At 38.1% G+C, this 15,889-nt stretch overlaps 1 long non-coding RNA gene across 1 annotated transcript; it reads left to right on the top strand.

The window, feature by feature from the left end:
- Positions 1-3,834: 3,834 nt before the first annotated feature.
- LOC130589172 (uncharacterized) lies at positions 3,835-15,495 on the top strand. The gene is made up of 4 exons (XR_008967070.1): positions 3,835-3,904; positions 5,143-5,262; positions 6,629-6,718; positions 15,438-15,495. It is a non-coding gene; the product is annotated as an uncharacterized LOC130589172 (long non-coding RNA).
- The last annotated feature ends 394 nt before the right edge of the window (positions 15,496-15,889 follow it).

Below are 15,889 nucleotides of genomic sequence, written 5' to 3'. Positions count from 1 at the left end.
TGTGCGTACGTTTGTGGAGCTCATATGGACCTTGTCAGGTCCGTGTGGAAGTCTCTCTTCCGGGAGAAAAAAAAACACCACCGAATTCTGATACACCTTTGTGAGACTAGAGGCAGGAAGGAAACGCACACGGAGAGTAAATGAGAAGCCTTTAAAAATTACATGCTACTGAAACAGTCCATAATAATAAAAAAAAATAAAAACAAAAAAGTCGGAAATCTGTAGGCTCTGCACTGTGATAGAAAAAGTCCACTGCAATTTCGGCGTTTGGAGGGGGGTTTCACCTTGAAATTGGGCCTGGAAATGAAGAAGTATTTGTCTTCATTCTGAATTTTCCCTCATAAGGATAGGCTTTCTCTGAGTAAAAGTGGTGCTGAGACTGGAGGTAAATAACTACTACAAACAGACTTGTCAGTAACGGAATTTGAATTAACAGGATTTTAAGAGTATCAAACAATATTGGGAGAGCATTTTAAAAGCAGAGGTCAGGAAATAAAACCAATAAAATGTTAAAATGGCAATGGTAAGTATTTTTCAACATCATGCAACTTAATGTAAAAYTGATTGGCGTTTTTGTAAACAAGCCTCTTCWGTTTCTTTTATCCCTGAGGTGAATTGAGTACCATKAATGTTTGACGGAAAGGGGGGGRAAAACATTATCTTAGGYTTCTTTTAATCACWGCTCTTGYGGATCAAATTCATGTTGGATTTCTCTTGACAATGACGTCTTTAAAAAATCTCTTTATTTGAACAACTCTTTGACTGACAGGTTTGTCTCCATGCAATCTCATTTCCCACTGGAATTTCAGAATTACTCATTATGAAACAGCTGATCCACTTGAAAAATACCCAACTGTTTGCTGTGTTCCCGTAATTTAAGTAATTTAGATTGAGTAGCATCAAAGAACCTTTACAGTTGCCTCCTTTTTAAGATGAGGTATTTCATTAGTTACCCTTTGCTGTTCTCTCAGAAACTTTAAGGCAAAGATGTTTTGGCTGAACATTTCACAGTCCTTCAGAGAACTACAGAGCAGAATAGGTGAAGTAGCAATCTAGACCTCTTATATCATGATGAGCAAAATAAAGCATGTAAAATAACACTGCAAAATAGTTGAACTGTACCTGAGTTAGGAAATGAAATTTGCAAATTTTGTGCGTGTTCTATTTGGAACTGTTTCCTTTTAACAGAAGGTTCCTGAACAGCAAATTTTATTTCCTTTCTCAAGAAGTATTAGATGAAAACCACGCCACGGCGTCACATTTCAGTCTGCATTGCAGTAGCCCTTGCCTTGTGAACTTGAAAGAATGGGTGCAGTCTCTGTCATTTGGTATTTGGCTGCTTGATGATCGGGCTTTTGTCAATCGCGTGATTAARTTTTCTTTTCTCTGCTTTACAAAAAGACCAAAACTAATTACCCAAAGAAGATATTTTCCTAATGAAACTTTGTGCTTGCATTAACTGAAGTAAAGTATTCCACACGYCGTTAGCCGAATGAATATATCTTACGGTAAAGTCCACTCTGTCCACCCAATGCTCTGCCCTCAAGAAGAACTGGAACAAAGTTCATAATCTTCAAATCGGATATATACCATAGTTGAATTGATAAAGGTTAATCAAGGGAGTATTTATCAGTTTTGCCTTAATGTAAACTACTTCTAAAAATAAGGTTTCTCTCTGCCTCTTGTAAACAATATATTGCAAACTTATTTTACATTTATTTTCTTAGCAAGGGGTATTTGCATGTCTGGTGTTGATATGTAATAGATATGCCACATATATGGTGTCTGGAAATATTTGATAAGTTCTGTGACACATTTCACAAGATTGAGTGTGCCAAAAAGATTGTRTATTAGTCATTGCCTTCCAAGTTGCAGAAATTCTACAAATAGTTTTTGCTTCCAAATAAAAATCAGTGTGTTAGACACTGAGGCCAGTAGCTGCAGTACCTGTTTAAAAACATGCAACAACACTAAACAATTTAACATTAAAGGTAAAGAAACAGGGGTAATGAAAGTCCAGTATTTTTACAAATATGTCTAGAATTATGCAGGTTAAACAAAGCAAAAATATTTGTGTGTATGTGTTACAAGTGCTAMCAAGTTGAAAAGAAAAAAGGACTTCAGTATACAGTGTTGAAGTTTGCTTTCTAAACACTGTGGAAGTGATGAACTCTTTTTTTCTGAGATGATTTATTTTTAAACAAACAGACCCCTCAAAACAAATAGACCCCTTTGTGATTTGTATACTCAGTTCCATATTTTAATAGGTGTGTTTATTTTAAAAAAAAGCTCATTTGCTCAAATTAACATTTGGTCAAGCAACATTTCTGAACAGCAGATTTACGTAAACTATKCAGTGCATTAGATAAAAACACAACTATGCACTGTTTACTTTTGCRCACACAGCTGCTTCTAGTGTTTTGCATGGATGGTGAAGAATAAAATGTTAGTTATACTTATYTTAATTTAGAGCTTGGGCCATGCATGATCATTCATATCCATTGACAATGCTGTATTTTCCAACAGAGCCAGTTGCCCTTTTCAAAGTCCTCAGGGAAGAGGTAGAATCTTGCTTTTCAGCATTGGTGAATAACAGATGTATGTGAACAAATTAGAAAAATACTGAAATTAAAGATCATAAGAAAGCTGTCCACGGGATTCTGTTGAATTTCTGAAGTTAGTTTGAAAGAACAATGTTGACTTATTCATAAAAAAGTCACTGTCTGTTAAGTTCAAGCAAGACAGATGTATCTATACAGAAAAAAAATGGAGCAGTTGTTTGTTGTTGATGTTAAAATAGTTATGCTACTCTTTGAGAGGGTTTTGTTTTTTGGGTTTTGTTTGAGAATGGGGCCTAAGCAGAATTTAGATATGTAAACCCAGGATATTTGTATTATTTCTAAAAACACCTAAAAGTTGTGTTTTCAAACTTCTATCTGCAAAGTAGGCAGTGAACGAAGTATTGCTGAAGTCTTCAGTAAAAACAAAAACCCATGCCTGTTGTCTCCTTGTATATGATCTATTCATAGTTCATCTTTTTTCACTTAAAAATCTCATTCTTTATTGTCATAATTGCCAGTGGAGTGTCTGGATAGCTGCTGTATTTGTGGGGGAGGTGAGACTCAGCCTCCTAAATRAAAATAAAATTGAGATTTCAGTTCTTAGCCCCAAAGTACTAAGGTCAACACCACAGTCATGTAAATCTGAATGAAGAAGATCAGCAAGCACTACTTCTAATCTAGTGCAATTCTGTGTTATAACTCACAGTTTTGCAAGAACATGTCTCTGGGTTGCTGGTCCCACCTGGAAATGGGTTTAGCAGAATTTACTTGTATCTTTAAGTTCCCCATATCCTTAACTAAGTGTAAGGTACAACTGTCAAACTAACTAACAAAATTCACGAAAATATACCAAAAAGACACTCAGTGCAATACAGGAGATCAGCTTTTGTACGTCAAGTATTTCTGTATTTGGTACTTTCTGGTAAAGGGTGCTAGCAGCTGAGATTTTGATACAAAAAAAAACCCCATCAAACACCATGAAAAAATATTTTGATTTTTTTTTTTTACCTTAATGCATGTTGTGCTTGCCAGCACTTGTTATCTTCTTTGCTAAACCAATTACAGTGCAATACTTGAAAATGCTTCGCAGTTTTCAGGAGTATGATTAGAAACCTTTGGATGATCAGTTCTTGTGAYCATAAGGGAATTCTCTTTAGAAGAAAAATAGATGGGGAAAACCCACCAGTAAGAGTCAAATGGGCAATACCATATCCATTACATACTTCTATAATTACGTATTGCCAATGAGTGATTTTCTTTTTCTCTAGCATCCCTGAATTTGTTAGAGTTTTTGAAGATGTATTCCTAAGAAGATATGTCTCCTCCCTGGTACATAAAGACAGGTATATAGAGATACTGCTTTCCGTTTTTGCAGTTTTCAGCTTTATATTTTCTTAGAGGGACTTCTAAATTGCCATGCTGCTGTACATCAAGCAGAAAGGTATATTCAGCACTCTATGTTCCTTTTTTAAATGACTGAGAAAACTATGTAGGTTCTGGCTTTGGTGCAGTGGGTGGGGTTTTTTCAAACAGAAAATGGATCATGTGTGAGTCATATCAGTATAACCCATRCATCACTGCTAAAAATTGTGGCTGTTTGCAAATTAAAAAACCTGTCATTATTTTTTCACACGCACCAGCCTAAACGATTAAAGTTACAAGCCTTAACAAAAAGAAAAAAAACAAAGGCACCTTCAAAAATGTGCTTCACTTCTTTTTAACAAGCTTAGTTTGCASATTTGAAAATACGTTATTAAAATAGGCAAATAGTCTGTTAATTTGATTAAAATATTTATTAAAAGAAGTTACAGTATGATGTAGCTATTTTCTCATTATTAAACGAAGAGTACTTCATGTCCTCTAATTGGGAATTAATTATAGAAAATTATTTTTAGAGGGCTCTCAGTAAACTAACATTCTCAGCAATTATAATGTCAGTGTAAGCCAGCAGTATGTCCTGACTGTTGCTCAGATCAAGAACACACATAGTGGCTCAATCAGTTAACTAAACCTGCCTGAACATTTTGCATATTTCATACCCTTTTCCTCTTTGCAGTTTCTGCAATTAAAAAAAAAAATAGGTTATATAGTCTTCAGAAGGCAAATAGTSATACTAAATGCAAAATTCTTGCAGGTGTATGAGACAAAAATTTAAGAAACACACAAATGTGGGTTGGCTCATCTTCTCCACCCATAGTATCAAACATATATTTCCTTTATTGATTGGTTGAATATTTATTTTTCTTTAAGCTTAAGGAGAAAGTTTAAAGTGACAATTACTGCTTTGCTTTTTGCATTAAATCTGCAAAAGATGCTTGCATTTTTATTACACTGTAAAGAAGCAATCAATCAGGTCTTGTTTTTGTAAAATAGCTGRAAAAAAGTAGCATTTTGCATGTGTTAAATAGCATGGCCCCTGCTGCTGCTGCTAAAACTGACCCTGGTCTGCAATACSAGGCTGTGTTTTTCAGGAAGAATATTCTGCTAGTAGCAACAGTAGACACAGGGTTCCACTGAGAAGCACAAAGTTGGTGACAGGGCCACCAGCTTCTGCTTTGAAATGCTGTGATCTCCTCTTCAGTGAGGAAGGTGATGAATCTGCCTGACCTCCTGAGAGTAACAAAGAAGACGAAAGACCAGCTGTAAGAAGCAAACCTCCCATATCGCCTGACTGGAGAAGAGATCAAGGTGAAGTCAAGTGGTGAGTTGTCACATTCTGCCCGGTGACTCTGACATGACTGCATCCATCACATCTGCCAGGTCATGTGATGAAAGCTCATCTGCACCCTCACTGAGGAGCACGGAGAGACCACTCTCATCAGCCATGCAGWTGGAAAGCCTGGCTGAAAATCTAATGAGAGGTGTCTTTTGCAGTCAAATGTACTCTGTGAGGTAGTATACCATTAAGGTCAAAACAACCAGAGAAGGAATGTTAAATTGGGYTACTAACTAATGAAACATCCCAAAAAACATCTCAGAGTACACCAGCGCCATGATAAAAATTACATTTTGGTATAAAAAATCAAGATGTTAAGGAGYTTTTATTGCAGTGCTCAAATTCATTTGTCCATTTTACTGTTTTCTGAAAAAGAAGTGGTATTTTGCTCTAGTAAGTCAACAGGTCAGCCTCAAGATCTTTTTCAATTCATTAATCAAGTGAACTCAATSCATTCATTTGGAACAAATACATCTCAGCTGATGTTCATGAGTCTACCTAATGAACAAGCCTTTGGAGTTGCTTGAAGGAGGCTGCCCATGTGCATACCTGCTTGGAACAAGGAATGTGTTTATGCCTGCTGTGCAGCTGCTCTCCAGCTGACCAGCTCCTCAGACTCCCAGTGGTTGATGATTGCTCCTGTCAGCCGCCTTTGGTCCTTGTTCCCTGACAAGAAGCAGCTCTCCACTCCTGGCTTGACCTTGCACCATCCTTCCCCAGCTCAGAAGACCAGGCTACTGGAGCTTTCATCCATTGCCTCTCTGCCAAGTGTGGCACTTGAATTGTTTTTGGGGATGGTGTAAGGCTGCTTCTCAGAGTGCAATTGGCAACATACACTGATTCCCACCAAGAAGGAGACCTTATGCCTCAGCCACAGCATAAACTCTTTATATGGTACTGTTCTTAAACCTTCTCAATACACACAGAAAATGTTCAGTTAAAAAAAAAAAAATAGGAGGGCTGAACTGATCCATAYGATATATTGAACTAGAATAGAGCAGAGAGACCCCTGAAGCAGAGATCCTTTGGAGGGTTGTAGCAGTAGGATTAAGTCTCTGGGCAACTGCTCACTTTCTTGAGGGAAAAAAAAAAAAGTTCATTCAGCTTACCTTACTGAATATAAAAGGAGCATAACTACTGGAAACGCTATGTCCTTGTCCAGTTCTGGTCCACTTAGTAGCTGGATCTGAAGCATAATGGYCTGCTTGATTTTGGAGCTTTTAGGATGGGAAACGTCCTTAAGTCTTCTCTCTCTCTGAGGGGGGAGTCTATTTAAGAAGTGAGTCTTCTGGAAACAGCACAACGCTGTCCTCAGGAAGGTGGTAAATTAATTTATTGTTGTCTTTAACAGGGAAATTTTTGTCCAATTCTGTGATCAAATTGCCAAGAAATTAAGTGTAAAGGCGGTGATAGCCCAGAAAATACTTTCAGGTCCTTCACAGTAAGTACACTGTATTGTTTTGCTCCAGTGGACCCATGTAATGTCTGAATGGAGATTGTATTTACAGACACAATTTGCTGTGGGCAGTGGAACTCACTTGTTACTAATTTTCTTCAGGCCTTATCATTCTCCACATAAACCCAAAACCTTCCATAATTTTACCTCAAAGATTAATGCTTTTGGATTTTGGTTTCTGGGGTGTTTTTATCATCTCATCTAAAAGACAATGAATATTTGAGCATATATATTTACCTAGTTATTTTACTCTGTCACATTTGTCATTTTTACATTTAGAAGTTGCTGTGAACTTTTATGGGGAGAAGARAGGCAGCTACCATGCCCAAATAATAAGGAAACATTCCCTATGAGACTGGTCTCATTTAAAAGTATTTAAAAAGTTATTGGGACAAGGCATATGAAAGAAAATATTGTGAAAAAAAAAATAAAAATAATAGAAGTATTATGGTTCCACAGGTCCTTCTCCATGGGATCTTCAGTTTGGGTTTTTCTACGTCATGTGAGTAAATGTGTGGACAATTTCTAAAGACAAAATCTCCATTACTACATGCAGCTGATACTTTTTGTACATTCTGAAACAAATGTCCAAAACCTGTTCAGATAGAATAACTTTTGGAAAGGAAAAAGCTTCAGGATGTTTCTGTGATTTGTTTTCTGACATCATCTTCAGATATTTGGAGCTGCCAGACTCAGATGTTCTTATCATCTGATCAGCTGTTCTTAGGTCTTAACCACCTGCTTCTTAGGTCTTAAGCACCAGCTCACAAGGAGTTCAGTCTGGTCACACAGGTATCCCCACTTCATATCTACAGTGTTCAGTACTGACAAATTGCTCTGGAGCAAGATCTTGTAGATAGACTTGGAAAACTTTTTGATCTGTACACTTGTTRAGAAGCTTTTCCAATTAAAAGATTTTTATTCCTTTCTTAAATCTTCTAGTTAAGGAGTCTACTTCTAACTTGAGAAATGACTCACCAGACTGAGCCTGAACAGTGTAGCAGTCCAGGAGCCTGCAGTATTTGAAATGTAGGGAATGCAAAGACATAAAAAATGCTGGTAATTCTGTAACATTGGAGCAAATCCTTTCCATCCCTCTTCATGGTACATTTTTATGCCTAGGATGAGTGGTTCAGTCATAGTGGGCTTCTTATTTCTCTTTGCCTTTGGGAAGACTAGTCATCTGTGGTGATTCTCTGTTCTCACAATAAGTAATTAACCTGTTGCTTTTTCCATTATTCTGATGTTTGGTGTTTTTGGGTTCTTTTTCTGGGGGTTTTGGAGTATTTTCGTGACCATGTGTTTATTTCTGATGGGTTTTTTTTCCTCTGAGTCCTCATTTGTCTCTGAATTTTAAGGGATTTCTTTTTTGGCTACCAGTGTCAGATAATTTTTCTAAGACTTATTTGTGTCTTTATTGGAATTAATCAGTCAATCATAAAAAAAACCAGATCCAAACCTACTCTGTGATCCTTTTGCTCAGATCATAGAATAAGCTAAACAACTTTTATGGTTCAAGGACATGTAAATSTGGTTGTCTTTAGCTGACCTTAATTTACCCAGTCCAAATTTCTGCAGATACTTACATGGAAAGTCCTATGGTAACACACATGTGGAGACAAAAAACACACCAAGTACATAACCTGGCTGTGTATGTGCTGCTGTCAGGCTCAAGAACAGCCATAGTCCTAGATGGTTTGCAGCTGGACACTTGCATAGTGAAGTGCCCATAGGTTTTGGGGTATCCTAGACTTAAAATACTATCAATTTTTGGTACTCCCCTACCCATCTTACCAGCTGACAACATTGCCTGTCAAATCTGTCTTCTGCATCTCAGACCAACCTTGTGTTTAGRGATAGATTTTGCCTTGGAGTGTTGAAAATGCTCATTTACATTTCAGCTGAAAAAGAGGACTTTGGGGAATAAACAGAYAGATCTCGTTGCAGTTGTTGGGTGTGAAGACAGAAGAATGCCAGGCAGAAATTGAGTTTTTCTATAATTTTCTCTTTACAAAATGCTCTTGCAAGACTGATGCAAATGCTAAGCCTTGCACCTAATATTTGGAGTACAAGATGGAGGAATTCATAACCACATTATTGGAAAGATTTGAAGACTGAAGATGAACCTTAAAATAAGTGAGTGGTATCTGTTCAGTTTGCCCAGGAAATGTTAAGGGATTTGATCATGTTCTGATAGGAAAATCAGTACATGTTATCTGGCCTTTTAGTCAAACAGAAAAAGGTGTATCAGGATTCACTGACAGGTAGAAGTAGCCAGACAGCTGAAAAAAGGCATATGCTTTCAAAAGTGCAGATAATTCAGTCTCTTTCCCCCTCAGTTTCCCCAAAAACTGTTAAAGAAAAGAAAATAAGGGTCAGCTCTATAGTCTTAGCTGAAATTAGAAGTGTAGGAGGAGAAGGGATTCCACTCAAAGGCTGCATGRTTTAATGCTTGGCAAGAAACTGGGAATTTCTAATTACTGGCAGCATCTCAGAGGAAACATTTGCTTTGTTACTAAATTACATGCATCTAGGGCACTAAAATTATCTACAGCTATAATTCCTTTTTTAACATATTCAAATATATAGCTGTCATGAAACCACTCTGTTAATTAATATCCATGTATTTTTCTATTAATAGTTCACATTTGTGACTCACCAAGGTACAGTCAACATAGTCATATTCATTTACTTAATAAACTCTTGATCAAAACCAGTATTTTATGCACTTAATTGGGCTGGTATTTTTTCAGGTTTATGTCTCTTTTTGGAAAGGGCAACAAGATAAATAGGCTGGTGGCTTTCCACACAAATGGTGTTCTCTTTTTATTTAAATCATGTATTTTACTTCCTTCTCCTAGCATTTGCAAAGTGCTGGGCTACTAGCAGCTCTAACTCCAACAGCCCTAATTTGATTCCTAAATGTRTCATACTTACTCTGTGCAGTACTCTGGAGCCCTAGACAAGTTACACTTGCGGGACCAAATATTACAGCTATCTATCATTTCTGACTAGCTCTGCTGARAACTGCATTTATTAAACCACTTTTACAGTCTGAAAAAAATGTCTTTCATCCCTTTTACAAATACATCTGTAATAACATTTCTACAGTTTGAACTGTCACGCCTTTTTGTTTTTCTGCCTGTGAGCAATTCAAAGAGCAGTTCTATGTAGAAAGGCAGCAGTTCTGGAGCTGCCCAGAACAGAACTAAAATCTTGTGTAGTTTGCATGGGTTCTTGAAAAAAAAACAAATCAACATGATCTGCTCACATCTTTTTTCCAACACTCATGGAAGCTTTGTGCTACTAAACCAAGTAGAGCACCCATGGCGGCTACTGAACAGTTTTGTTTGTGTTCCCATGACTTTGGTGGAAGCCCTAAGGAATATCTCAATTCCATTTATCTCTATCTGCAGCTTTCCTGAGTTATGCTCACACCATATGTTGTGATGAGAAGAAACTCACCTTTTGGGTCTGCTCAGCCTGTAGGTTTGACTCCCACTTTTCTCCTTACTTAGGGAATGTGTTGAGATTCAGATGTCTGTCCCTGAGAGCTCCCAAGCTCCCATGCTCAAAGCTAACCTGAAAAGTCTAATGAGGGAGTTCAGTATTTCCCTGAATATACCTCTGGGGTCCCTGAAGACAGACTTATGGTCCAATTGGTCATGATGAGCTTTTCACAGTCTGTGAAACAAAATTTGCTTTCATTCATGTCTCATTCAGAGCTGCAACAGGAAGTGGCTGAAGTGTTTCTTGGGTGTATCATCCCTGCTGCAGCAGCAGCAGAAGCACTGAAAATGCCAAATGTGGGGACACAATCAACAAACAAGAAGCCGCCTTAAGTGAAGCTGTAAGAACAGGGAACGTAAGAAACACCTCTGTTCTTCTGAGGTTCTTCTGGAGAACCTTCATRGTGATGAAGTCCTCTATTTTGAAAGGGCAATTGAGAGAGGCTCGGGTTACAGTAGGCACAATCTATTTAATGTGTCATATTTTAGGCTGCAAGAAAGAAGAGCTGCAAGTACACTTTCTGCGGATGATGCACTGGAAAATTTTCCCATCTTCAGTCATAGACTGGCTGTTCAGACTAGAAAATATCCATAGACTTGCTAAGTCTTCCTTCATGAATTTGCATACTTCTCCTAGTCATGTCTTTTCCATACCTCCTACTGCCCTTAGGTCATTGCTTGAGCTCCTATGTATCTCCTGTGTGAGGTCCAGAATCACTCCAGGATTGATTTTAATCCCTTACCTTCTGAGCCTCTTCCTTTAGAGCCTTTTACTTTATTCTAATCCATGTCCTATAGAAAAATACAGGCACATATGATAGCACATTAAAGRAGCAAAGAGGGAAGACAACAAAAACCACAGATTTTACTTTTTCCTTTTTCCGCCTTCCAGTAGCATGGATAGAAGCTATATTAAGCTTCTTAATATAGAAGCTTAATATAAACACCTTTATAAAAACTGATGATTAACATGTAACATACTAAGTGTTTTAGAAATTACTTACCCAAGCCAGCATCAGAGCAAGTACACCTAGAAGGAGAAAACTGCAGCCTGTGAAGGATTCCCACTGAAGCCTGGGAAGGGAGTGAGAGGCCAAGAGAATTCACCAGATTCTGACTGCAGACCCCCTACTCTGCTCACTGCCTCACTGATGGGACTGAGCATGGCCTGTGCTAATAGCAAGGGAGGGGAGTCTGGAGTGAAGTTGAGACTGGAAAAAGGGGACCAGTGTTTTTTTCTTAAGCATTCTAATGTATTTTTACATTTCCCAATACCCAAATCTGTAGTTAAACACGCTAATTGCCAGTAAATTAAGTTAGATTCCCCAACTCAAGTCTGTTTTGCCCATGTCAGTGCATGAGAAGTGATTCCCCTGTGTTTATCTCAGCCTAAAAGCTTTCTTGGTCCTCTACTTGCTGTTTTTTCCCCCTTCCTGCTGGTGGTGGAGTGAATGAGCACCTGTGTGGGTACTTGGCTGTTGGCTGGGGTTAATCTACCACTGGGGGTGAGTGACAATCAGAGAATTGCAGGAGAACAGAGCTCATTGAACTACATTTTCTGTTGCTTGGAAGCCATCTAAAAATAGCTTTAAAAATTCCTTCATAACTAAATACTCTATTTGTCATCTGAAACGTAATGAAAATTTTCATCATTTATAAGACCACAGAATCACAGAATGCTTTGGGTTGCACAAGTGTATTCAACTTAGTTCCCTCTCCATTCCAATGAAATGTTAACTATGGCTAAATGCTTCACTAGAGAGGAAGGTATTTTGGTTAATTGGCCTCCCAAGGCATTTAAACTCAGAATTTTGCAGATCTAGGATATGTCAAAAGATTAAAGCSTCCAGGACCCATTCTATTTCTTTCATGCTTGCCATTTTTCGCTCCCAGCAGCACTGTTYAGCACGCGCAGCTTCCATCAATGCTCCAGACATCCTCCTCCCTCACTGGCCCTGGCTGACACAGAGCTGACTCAAATCTCTGGTTCATCAAGAGAGATGCAAATCAGCCAAGACCCAGGGAGAGATGTTTTCTGCATTTATCTCCTGTCCCTTCTAGGTACATCATCTCCTGCCTCTGAGGCATGTAGGTCTCTTTGGAAATTTTCTGACAAACCTTAAGAAGCCTCTGCAAGGCTCCTGGCTCCATCCCTGGCCGAGGTCAGGGTTGGATTAAGACTACAAGGGATGCCTCCAGCCCAGCAGCCATGCCAGGCTCCTTTCCAAAATAACTTTAAGAGAAATAATACAATCCTCACAGAGTTGTATCCTTGCCCTCTCACAAAACCAGGCCCAAAAGGAAAGTTTCTCTCTTGCCAGGGTGGCTTTCAAGCACCCTGCCCAAAGCAAGAGGGAGAGACCAGGTCTTCTGTGGCACCAAATTTCCAGCTTTTTCTTCCAAATCAGGAGCTTTTCATAAAAATGAAGCCTCTAAAAAACATTAGCGATGTTATGGTACTAACATAAAAGGGTCACAGGCGGGACTGCTGTAGTATTGATGAAGTATAAAGAAATAGCGAAATCCAAATCCCAGGAAAAAAAACAAAAACTTTTTTGTGCTTTGACTGGACAAATCTTTATTCTGGGCAACTGAACTATTTTGAAATCATACATATGCCTGAAATCTGTGCTTTAGGCAAGTTTTAAAACTGCATTTGAAAACTATTTCCTAGACATTGAACTCAACACCCTAACCCTAWGCAGGTGAAGTTACCAACAACAAAAATACTACACTGAGCAATTTTTAATTAGCTTCACCTTAGTAGCCACAAACTAGATAAGATCCCATTTCAGTGACAGAGCTGAAGAATGAGTACTGACAGTATTTCTTTTGGAGTTAAAATGAAATGTGGAATGTGGTTCATACATTTTTTGAGATGCAGTTTTAAAAAAAGATGACATTCAAAACCCATGACATTTTAATCCATATAAGATATACATTTCTTCAGTTGTTCTGTTAAACTCCTAACACACATTTTCAAGTTCATGGAAAAATCCAAATCTGATGCTGAGGCTTCAGAATGGTTTCTTCTTCTTGCTAAACTAAAAATAGTAAATAATAAACACATCCTGGTTTAGGCTGCCTACACACTGCATTTAAAAAAAAATCGTAATGACTGTGTGCTTCTGGATTTGAACAGAAAATTTGTCTCTGCCACTGACGGGAAAAGATCCTGCAGCACCTGTCACTTACATAGTGCCAGYTTTCTTCAGAGAACTGAAAAAAGGTTTTTTTGCACTTTACTGAGGATGAGTTTTTTTAATGCATTTTTCTTATATACACACACTCCCYCAAATATATGTATATATATGTATTTATTTATACATAAACAGATTTGTATTTTTTGCTTTATATATATGTAAAATATAGTACCAGAGAAACTGGCTAAAACTGAGTGCAGCCCCAAACCTGTCTCAGTGTTTCTTAAGGCCCTGTGTAGAATTTTTTCTGCATTTATCTCTAAGACTCATGATTATCCATACCTGAAGCTCCTCTGTTTTCACCTCCCATGCCTCCTCCTGGCATGATTTGGCTAGCATCTCTGACACCCGATAAGTCACCAGATCTGTTTCAGTATGTCCTTTCTGGATTCTTGGGACAACATTAATTTCACCTAACTTCAAATATTTAGGGCATTAGAGATTAGATTAATTAGATTAAATTAGAGATTTATGCTGACCACTGCCAGCTTCCACTATAGCAGTAAAGAGAACCAGTCTCTTCTAGAGACCCACCCCTTTGGCTTCCATGTGCCACTGCCTTCCACTGACAAGGCAAAGAGCCCAGTGTGACCTGGTTCAGCTGCAAACATCCAGATTGGCGAGGTAAATTCCACTGTCTTGGATTTTTATTAATTCCCCACTATTAATATGCTCAAGATCACAAAAATGTACATTTTCACAATTTATCACTTTCAGCTGTAATGCTTTTGCATTCCTAATCACAAATAATACACAAATAATTTAAAAGCCCACTACAAAAATACCTACTTTTTTGGTATGTCTGTTTGCACCAAAACAAGAATAAAATATAGMCAAGTTTATTGATAACTGTAAATGTTACCATTGATGCAAAATAGATAACAATACTCCACACTTAGGTATTCTAACTTTTCCTCATGCAGAGCAGAACAAAATTTAAAGTAAGAAAATTATTTCATTCAGTGAAAAAACTTCCTTTTAATAAATAAAGTACTTGCTATGCAGGTTTTGATGAGATGAAATTATTACAGCTATCAAGCCTTAATTAAAAGCTACAAGTCATTGAACAAAACTGAACTCAAACTCTCAGAAAACAAAACAGCTACAATAGAGAACTCAGGTGTTTGTATTTATAAATACATATATATATATATATACACACACACACACACACACACAAATAAAAGGAGCACAAGGGATAAAATTGCTTTCCTTTAAACAAAGGAAGTGAGCACTCTCCACCAACTCCAAGCATTACCACGAAGATACCTCATGCAACTGCTTTAGCTCCTGCAGGCTCTGTTCACGTATTTGCTACTGGCTTGCATTTTATCCCACAGGAATTAAAAAACAAACCTGCCTGTCCCCTCTAGGATAAGAAAAGGAAAGGCTTTGTTTCTTAACAAACCCCACGCTCTTCAATAAAAYCATTAGCCTGTGGGATTGTAATATTTTCACAAATATTTTGCAAGATCTAATATTCCTTCAAGTTAAGGTCCCTTATTTTAAAAGAATCAAAACATGTTGATTCTTTTAGAAAACAGAACTGAGCAAAATGTTCCATGTAGTAAGGTAAATTTCRTTTACTTGTCCTGGGCAGACTTCTTCAAACATGGAGGTCTGAATTAAAAATAGCAATCTTAGGCAAGGAGATTAATACATAATCAGAGGGTTTAACATGTATGCAACACTGCTGAATTCACACAATCCACAGAAAATTACTATTTTTCTGAAAATGCAGTGTTTCTGCATGTATTCCATGCACAGCTTTCTCAGATGAATTGCAATGGAAATCTTAGGTAATGATGAAATCAGCCCTTAAAGGATTTACAAGTTGACAAAAGCCACACACAGCGACTGGGTCTACCTGCTGCCTGTGACCTATTACTGCTGCCCTTTTGGCCTTGGAGAAAGCTATGAAGTTTCCTCTCTTATACAGGATATCTTCATTTGGCACAGTATTCTTGTGTGCTGYTTTTTTCCCCCATGTAGCAATTCTTCACCTTCAGGGATCACCGCTGGGAGCAGACAGTTCCATTTCCCATCTGAGCACAGCCTGCAGCTGCCTGCTCTGCCCAACCCTGGAGAGAGACATTCCAGCAGCAAGGGAAACCAAGTGGATTTGAAGCAGCCATGCAGAGGCCCAGTTTACATCCTCCATCCCAAGTCAAAGGCAGTTAAATAGCCCGGAGTACAAACTGTGGGACCCCAGGCATTGTTCCCCTGTGATCCATCCTCCCTAGCTAGAGACAGGACTGGGGGAAGGCAGTCATTGCTTTAGGCACTTGAGTTTAACCCATCCATGGATGTCAGAGTAAACCCTTAGGCTARCAATGGAAAATCCAGCATAACCTTTCCATTTACTGTTAGGCAATCCAATTTTTTTTTTGTCTGACAACCCTCAAATGACTCATTTTTTTTTCTCCAGACAGTATAGCAATGTA

This window comes from Malurus melanocephalus, unplaced genomic scaffold (genome assembly GCF_030028575.1).
Source record: "Malurus melanocephalus ecotype Western Australia unplaced genomic scaffold, MMel_1.1 scaffold_25, whole genome shotgun sequence".
Taxonomy (NCBI): Eukaryota; Metazoa; Chordata; class Aves; order Passeriformes; family Maluridae; genus Malurus; species Malurus melanocephalus.
Note: the sequence above shows the minus strand (reverse complement) of the source record. Positions and strands in the feature narration are given on the sequence as shown.